Source organism: Bison bison, unplaced genomic scaffold, assembly GCF_000754665.1.
Source record: "Bison bison bison isolate TAMUID 2011002044 unplaced genomic scaffold, Bison_UMD1.0 scf7180017864519, whole genome shotgun sequence".
NCBI classification, from domain to species: domain Eukaryota; kingdom Metazoa; phylum Chordata; class Mammalia; order Artiodactyla; family Bovidae; genus Bison; species Bison bison.
The window spans coordinates 14,919,064-14,928,264 of record NW_011495072.1 but is presented as its reverse complement, the minus strand read 5'-3'; positions in this window follow the sequence as shown (position 1 = coordinate 14,928,264).

The window sequence follows — 9,201 nt, the reverse complement described above, 5'->3', positions numbered from 1 at the left end:
TAACTGGAGCTCTAAGTTAACTCCTTCTCCAAAAGAGGTGGTGGGGGACAGCCCCCCATAAAGTCAGAGGTGTAGGTGAGAGCACAAAGTAGTAAAGTAGGCAGACTCTGGTTATGGGGGTAGATGCTCGAGGATTTCCAGGGGGACTCCTGAGGCTTGATCCCGCCTTTGCATATGTCGAGCCTCCTTCCTCATGACCTTTGCCATGGGCGGAGTGTCTCACTCTGGCCCCCAACAGAATCTGCCTGCCTATGTAGGAAATATGGTTCAGGAAGGCCTCTTGGAGAAGGAAACGCCAACCCACTCCAGTGTTCTTGCCTGGGAAACTCCACAGACAGAGGAGCCTGGGGGGCTACAGTCCATAGGGTTACAAAGAGCCGGACAAGGCTTAGAGACTGAGCACAAGGAACATGGCCCCATACCTACCCCATTCCTTGTATGTATTGTGATTTGTCTTTCTAATGTTTCTTCTTATAATTATAACCAGTTATATGCCCATTTTCTTATTTTCACTTACAGAAAACATACCATGTATATTCTTTTCCACTTTTTAATTTTTCTTTGTTCACTAAATCACATCACTTGAAAATCCCTCTAAGCCTGCTTCATATAGCTTTTCATTATAATTTTTGTAAAATTGTATTAAAATGCATTTCAATCACTAAAATGTACCTCTCTTACATCACTTCTGTTGGACATCCAATAGTCACTTCAAAGTTTCAAACTTAATGTTTGCATTTGAGATGATTTTTTTGTCCCACAAAATTCCCAAGGACAAATTCAATTTTTGCATGTAATCTTTGTAAACATATAGACTGTTGGATAATTACTATTTCCTTCCTGCCATTCTGCATTGACTAAATTTCATTCTTTGTAATATTTTTATTCTTGGAATACGTTATTCATCCTATCACTACTATCCCAGTCCTCGACACTTCCATCTTGTATTATCTTCCTTGGTAGCTCATTGTTTTGGGGATTCTCCCTCCATTTCAGTCTAATTTACATTTGCTTGTCAAACTATGATTTTTAGAATAGGCTTTCTTAAATTCATTGCATTCACAAACTATAATATCTCTTCACTATTTATTTCAACGTGTTAAAATATCACTCCTTGGATGCTAATGATCTTTCTTTTGGGGTTTTTCCTTAATTATGCCAATTATTGTCTATAATTTCTCACATCTTGATCACATACTATATGTTCACTTTGGCCTAATTTTGATTAAACTATTCCTATAAACTAAAATGCTCTCATCTGATAATCTAAATGGATCATATTTCATGATTCTCCTGTAACTGGTCTTGACCACATGCCTTTGAAGTTCAGTTACATTCCTCAATCACTAAGGTATCATGTAACTGCATAAAAATATTATGTTCATCTCTATAAATTATGAAATAGATTATGTGAAATATTGCTTTTCAAATACTTCACAAAAAAAGCTGTTATTAACACATAATTTCCTGAATAATTAAAATATATATTTCAGAAATACTTGAGTTATGTTTCATTGTAAAAATTTAAAATTATTTATATATTTTATGTTATTTTATTAATATGGATATTAAAGTCATTTTGCCTATTTCCAAGTAACTGTGGACTTTGAGATTCTATTTTTAAAGGTGTACTGTTAATAGTTACTGTTATTAATATGAAAACAATTATCTTGCAAGACTGATGGATTCTTTTTCATCTTTATTTAATGAAGAGTATGCTATATATTATGACTAAGAAATAAACAAAGATCAACTTCACTGGAAAATAGAACACAAAAGATCTGTATGCAGAAAACCATAAGACACTGATGACAGAAATCAAAGATGACACAAACAGGTGGAGATATAGACTATGTTCTTGGATTGAAAGAGTCAATACTATAAAAATGACTCTATTGCCCAAGGCAATCTACATATTCAGTGCAACCCTTATCAAATTACCAATGATATTTTTTTCACAGAACTAAAAGACAATTTATAATTTGTATGGAAACACAAAAGATCTCATATAGCCAAAGCAATCTTGAGAACGAAAACAGAGCTGGAAGAATCAGGCTCCCTGACTTGGACTATACTACAGATCTGGAAAAACTAGACAGCTACATGTAAAAGAATAAAATTAGGACACTCCTTAACATCATACACAAATTAAACTCAAAACAGATTAAAGACCTAAATGTAAAACCAGACACTGTAAAACCCTTAGAGGAAAACATAGGCAGAACATTCTGTGACATTAATTTCATCGATATCATTTTTGATCCACCTTTTAGAGTAATGAAAATAAAAAATAAATTAATGGGAACTAATTAAACTTAAGATCTTTTACACAGCAAAGGAAACCATATATAAGATGAAAAGACACCCTCAGGATGGGAGACAATATTTGCAAGTGAAGGAACTGACAAAGGGTTAATCTCCAAAACACACAAGCAGCTCATAAAGCTCTCTCTCTAAAAAAAAAAAAAAAAATCCAATAAAAATGTGTGGAAGACCTAAACAGATATTTCCCCAAAGAAGACATATAGATGGCCAAGAAACATGTGAAAAGATGCTCAACATCACTCAGAGAAATGTAAATCAAAACTGCATGAGGTATCATCTCACACTGTTCAGAATGGCCATCATCAAAAAATCTACAAACAATAAATACTAGAAAGGGTGTGGAGAAAAGGGAATCATCTTGCACTGCTTGTGGGAATGTAAACTAATACGATCACTATGGAGGACAGAATGGGGGTCCCTTAAAAACTAGTAATAAAACTACCATATGACCCAGAAATCCCATTACTGGGCATGTACCCTGATAAAACCATAATTCAGAAAGATACATGTACCCCAATGTTGACTGCAGCACTATCTACAATAGCTAGGACATGGAAGTCACCTAAATGTCCATCAACATATGAATGGATAAACATGTGGTACATATATATAATAGAATATTACAGCCACAAAAAAGGAATGAAATTGGGTCATTTGTAGTAATGTGGATGAATCTAGAGTCTGTCATGCACAGTGAAATAAGTCACAAAGAGACAAATATCATTTAGTAATGCACATAAATGGAATCTAGAAAAAATGGTCCTGGAGAAGGGAATGGCAACCCACTCCAGTATTCTTGCCTCCTACCTCCAAAAAAAAAGGGGCTCAGGAGAAGGAAATGGCAACCCACTCCAGTACTCTTGCATGGAAAATCCCATGGATGGAGGAGCCTGGGAGGCTGCAGTCCATGGGGTCTCAAAGAGTCGGACACGACTGAGTGACTTCACTTGACTTCAACCTATTTTCAGGGCAGGAATAGAAATGCAGATGTAGAGACAGATTTGTGGACATGTTGTCGGCAGGGCGGGGAGTTGTGGAAAAGAGAGCGAGATGAATTGAGAAGCATTGACATATATATACAACAATGTGTATAAAATTGATACTATCATGTGTAAAATTACTTTTGTACCAACCTAATAGCTAGTGGGAAACTTCTGTATAGCACAGAGATCTTAGCTCAGGGCTCTGCAATGACTGGGGAAGGGGTAGTCAAGAGGGTCAAGGGGGTAGGCTGTATGTATATATATAGCTGATTCATGTTGATGGTAGAAACCAATTGTTGCAAATAAATTATATTCCAATAAAAAAATCTTTTAAAATGAATCATAAAAATAGCTGTAAAATGAACCATTCTATTTCAGTTTTAAAAATAGCTGATAACCCTGCTATGCCTATTTTAAAGCATTCACTTATTTCAGCTTGGTGTTTTCATTATGCTCAGGAACTAGTCTTCTCCAGATTGCTTTTAAAGTGTTTGTGTTAACTACTGGACTAACAGGGACTCAAATCTTCATCATTATTTAATCTTTTGGTTGTATAGCTCTTTATTTGCTCTTCTTCAATAAATACCAATGAATTTTCTGTTTGAGTTAAGTTTTTCTAGCTATACTTATTGTTATCACTATGCAATAATGTTATTATGAAAAATATCAGTTTCTGGTTAAGAGAAAAATATTTAAATGCCATTTATTCTATTGTATAGTGAATTTTTTATATCTTGGCTTTTCCCCACTAGTATCAACAATAGATGGGTTTATTGACAAGTGTATTCAACCTTTGCTGCATCCGAATAATCTAAGGATATATAAAATAAATGCCAAAGGAGATTGATCAAGATGAGAAGTAATATTGGAGGTCAGTGTGACTTGAGGTCATCAGTAAAGAATTGTGGAGGACAGGACAAACTTAAGCTCAATTTTGAAGGAAAGATAATATTTAAGTAATTGGAAAAGGATGAGTATGACATTTCCAGTGAGCTAAATGACAGAGTAGGTAACTTTGGGAAGACAATAGGATAAAAGTTTAGGGAGTCTGAGGAACAGATTTTAATCCATGAATGCCAAGTGCAGGAGTCCAGACTCCTGATGCAAGCCTTCAAATCTGATCTTTCAGATGCTTACTAGTAATTTCAAATAATTAATATGTTGATATGATTTATGATGAATTTTAGTGGTAATAAACCAGTTAAGAATCAGGTGTGAAATGTGGAATGCCTGAACTAGGGTATATGCTAAATTCTTATTACAATTGCACATTCAGACCCCATCTTTAGCTTCTGCATTTACAATAAAAGTACAATCTTGCTGCATTTGTAAAAGAGTATTAATCAAAACTTCTTTTCCTTTCAGTGCAGTTATCTGTAACAGATGAACACCAAGACCTTAGTTCTATTACTTTAAAAAGGTCTTGACCACCTGATAAAATCCATTACAGAAAATTCCACTTGTAATGGATACCATGTTGCCTCTTCAAGACAGATAAAATGCAATAAATCTAAAATTCTCAACATAGTAATTATAACTCCAGAGAAATTCTCAGATTGGATAAAGTGACAAAGTAACTTCTTATTTCTGGACTCTGAACAAAGGAGAAAAAGTTAATTGACTAAAATGATAGAGTTTACCTTTAGAAGGAAAGCACATTAACCTATAAAGTCAGTCTATCCTATTGAAAATAAATGATTTTACCTCTGTATTTGTACTGTAGAAATCTCTTGTGGGAAAGAAACATCATTAAACCATGAATTGTGAGGTTTGACAAAATTCATCAGTAATGGTTAAATAGATTCACTTTAGTGGCATCCACCCAAATATTGCAGGCACACAATCATGTGTTTCTAGCTTAGAATAGTTGGAATATCATTAGAAGCATATTACGTATATTTTAATAATTCACTCTCATCAGAGCAGCACAATGAACGCTAAGCAATAAGGGGGGAGGGTTGAGAAAATGAGTCAATAATTGTTACTGGAGTTGCTATCAGTCCCCTGCTCAAAACCCACCAATCCCTCCCTTGAACAGGAATTAACATGCATCTTTAAGTCACAGGATCTGGACACAAAGAAAGGAAGCTATTGGAAGAGAAAAACCAAAACCAGATTGAACCAGCTGAAACCAAGATGGCAACAAATCTGACCTCGAACAGACCCCCAGTCTCATTCTACACTGATTCTACCTTAAATACTGCAGGACACACATATGCATGGCCATGACTGGAAGTCACAGAACAAAAAAGGATAGAAATGGGGCACCTAATTTCCAGGAAAGCTGTGCTTCTTTCCTAAAAAAGTAATGCACGTGCCTCCTCATCATTGGAGAAGGAAATGGCAATCCACTCCAGTATTTTGCCTGGAGAATCCCATGCACAGAGGAGCCCGGCAGGCTACAGTCCATGGGGTTGCAAAGAGTAGGACACAGCTTAGTGACTAAACTACCACCACCCTATCATTAGTCCCATTCCGCTCCCCATTGTCCCTACTTCTTAAAAGCAAATCTCTCTCACTATTAAGGCAAAAAGTTGATTTGTGGACTTATTTCCTGTTTTTCTATCCTCTGGCCATTGAATAAACCTTGTGGGGCTTCAATTTCAGCTTCAGTTTCATTTTTGGCTATGTGAACTCAAACAGACAAAAACACCTTCCTCACAGAGGCCGGGGAACTCCGCTGAGATAGGGGTCCATACAACCTAATTAGCTAACACGATATTTGCAACATATTAATGACTATGGAAATACATTATAGTTGTTTTGGACTACATACATATTTGAGCATATTTGTTTTATTATGGAGTGGTTTTACTTAAAAGTGTATTTCAATCTATTCAGTGCATATTGGCAAGTGAAAGGATCACTCCATTATAAACCGCAAAAGTTTACTTAGCCATTAAAAAGAATACATTTGAATCAGTTCTAATGAGGTGGATGAAACTGGAGCCTATTATACAAAGTGAAGTATGCCAAAAAGAAAAACACCAATACAGTATACTAATGCATATATATGGAATTTAGAAAGATGGTAAGGATAACCCTGTATACGAGACAGCAAAAGAGACACTGATGTATAGAACAGTCTTTTGGACTCTGTGGGAGAGGGAGAAGGTGGGATGATTTGGGAGAATGGCATTGAAACATGTATAATATCGTATATGAAACGAGTCACCAGTCCAGGTTCGATGCACGATACTGGATGCTTGGGGCTGGTGCACTGGGATGACCCAGAGGGATGGTATGGGGAAGGAGGAGGGAGGAGGGTTCAGGATGGGGAACACGTGTATACCTGAAGTGGATTCATGTTGATACATGAATATCGTAAAGTTAAAAAAAGAAAAAAGAAAAAAAAAACTACCTACACTACCAAGCTTTTCCTAATCAATATATAGCCCACATTCCAAGACTTGTTAACATAAGGTTTAATGTAAATATTGCATTTAAGTTATCTGAAACTTACAGTTCAAAGAAGTATATGGTGAAAAAAAAAAAAATTGCTTACTAAACACACCAGGCCAGTTCATTATTAGTCACTCCTAGCCCCTAGCAAGCACCCAGTACTTGGTAAAGTGCTAAAAGTATATGTTGTTATTATTATTTTATCTAGCTTTCCACAGCTACAAAACGAGTTGAATAAATGTAAGCATTAGAATCACCGACTTCTCTGGTTTAAGAGATGAGCAAAAGTTGACTGCCTATAAATATGGAATATTTACTGTAGAAACAAATGAAGAAATACTTTGTGTTGAAAGTGAAACTAGAACTTTTGAGCGACTGTTAAGTAACGTTTGAGTAATTCTTAGGTAGGAGAGAAAAAGCTAAGCAAAATAGTAATGCTGTCACTTTTTAAGAATAGCTTCCCTTCTCCACTGAAGTAAGATCAGGGTGTGAAAAACTAGTTCATTCTCTATTTTACTGATGAGGCAGTGGAGACCACTAGAGGATATTTGAACTTTCAGCCCTTAGTACTGCACACATGAAGCTTGGAAATCACCACTGTGTCCTAACAAGTAAATACCAGGACAAATCAACAACCCTCTTAAATCCTTTAGAGCAGTGGTCCCCAATGTTTTTGGCACCAGGGACCAGTTTGCTGCTAAGTCACTTCAGTCATGTCCGACTCTGTGAGACTCCATAGACGGCAGCCCACCAGGCTCCCCCGTCCCTGGGATTCTCCAGGCAAGAACACTGGAGTGGGTTGCCATTTCCTTCTCCAATGCATCAAAGTGAAAAGTGAAAGTGAAATTGCTCAGTCGTGTCTGACTCTTAGGGACCCCATGGACTGCAGCCTACCAAGCTCCTCCGTCCATGGGATTCTCCAGGCAAGAGTACTGGAGTGGGGTGCCATTGCCTTCTGGTGGAAGACAATTTTCCACAGATGGGGTGGGATGTTTTCAGGATGATTCAAGTTCATTACATTTATTGTGCACTTTATTTCTGTTATTACTACATCAGCTCCACCTCAGATCATCAGGCATTAGATCCTAGAGGCTGGGGATCCCTGCTTTAGAGAAAAAAAGTCACAGGGCAAACTGCTGCCCCCTAAATGGAGTGAATACAGAAAATCACAACTTACTGGAGCAGAGACAGTATATCTGAAAGCTTGGCAGGAATCGCTGATGAGGAAAGGAAACATGAAATGCAACTGAACTGAAGGAGGCTCCAGGCAGACAAGTCAGAGGGTTTAAAACTCCTGGGGACCCAGTTCTAGCAGGTTCCCTAAACATTTTTGTGAGTTTTACTTCCAGGAGTTTGACTCGGTCCTCAGAATGAATATCAGAGAAAAATCTCTGTCTGGCAGGTAGAGGAGGAAAGAGCCATTTTGAAATCCTCCGGAGCACCCTGCTCTTAACAAGGGTTGCCTTCAGGAGAAACTAGCTGGCTAGAGCCTAATCTAATGAAGTTTTATCAAAGCAAGCTGATCTAGAGAAAGGTACATACAAAATTTCAGCTGGATCTAGCCATCCAATCCCACCTAAGTGGGATGGGTTAGTGCAGAGAAGCACATGTGAGGTTCAAAGGACAGGCTCACTCAAAGACTGCCTCCTACTCTTAGGACTGTAAAATGTTTCCTCTTCCTTGCACCTCACTAGTTCCTATAGGTCTATATAGAGCAGATCCTTGTACATCATGTCCAGCTATAAATATATATTAAAAGGCAAGAAAACACAGTCGGAAAAGAGTAAGCATCAGAACCAGACTCAGACATGGTACAGTTATTGGAATTATCAAGCCAGAGATTTAAAACGACTATGAGAAATGTGCTCTAATAGATAAACCAGACTAATAAAAGACCAGATAAGTAACGAAAGCAGAGAAGTAGACATTCTAAGAAAGAATTCTAAAGAAATGCTAGAGGGGGTCAAGAGCACTAACAGAAATGAAGAAACCAGAACTGAAAGAGACACGTGTACCCCAATGTTCATCGCAGCACTGTTTATAATAGCCAGGACATGGAAGCAACCTAGATGTCCATCAGCAGATGAATGGATAAGAAAGCTGTGGTACATATACACAATGGAGTATTACTCAGCCATTAAAAAGAATACATTTGAATCAGTTCTAATGAGGTGGATGAAACTGGAACCTATTATACAGAGTGAAGTAAGCCAGAAAGAAAAACACCAATACTGTATACTAACGCATATACATGGACTTTAGAAAGATGGTAACAATAACCCTATATACAAGACAGCAAAAGAGACACTGATGTATAGAACAGTCTTTTGGACTCTGTGGGAGAGGGAGAGGGTGGGATGATTTGGGACAATGGCATTGAAACATGTATAATATCGTATATGAAACGAGTCGCCAGTCCAGATTCAATACACGATACTGGACACTTGGGGCTGGTGCACTGGATGACCCAGAGGGATGGTATGGGGAGGGA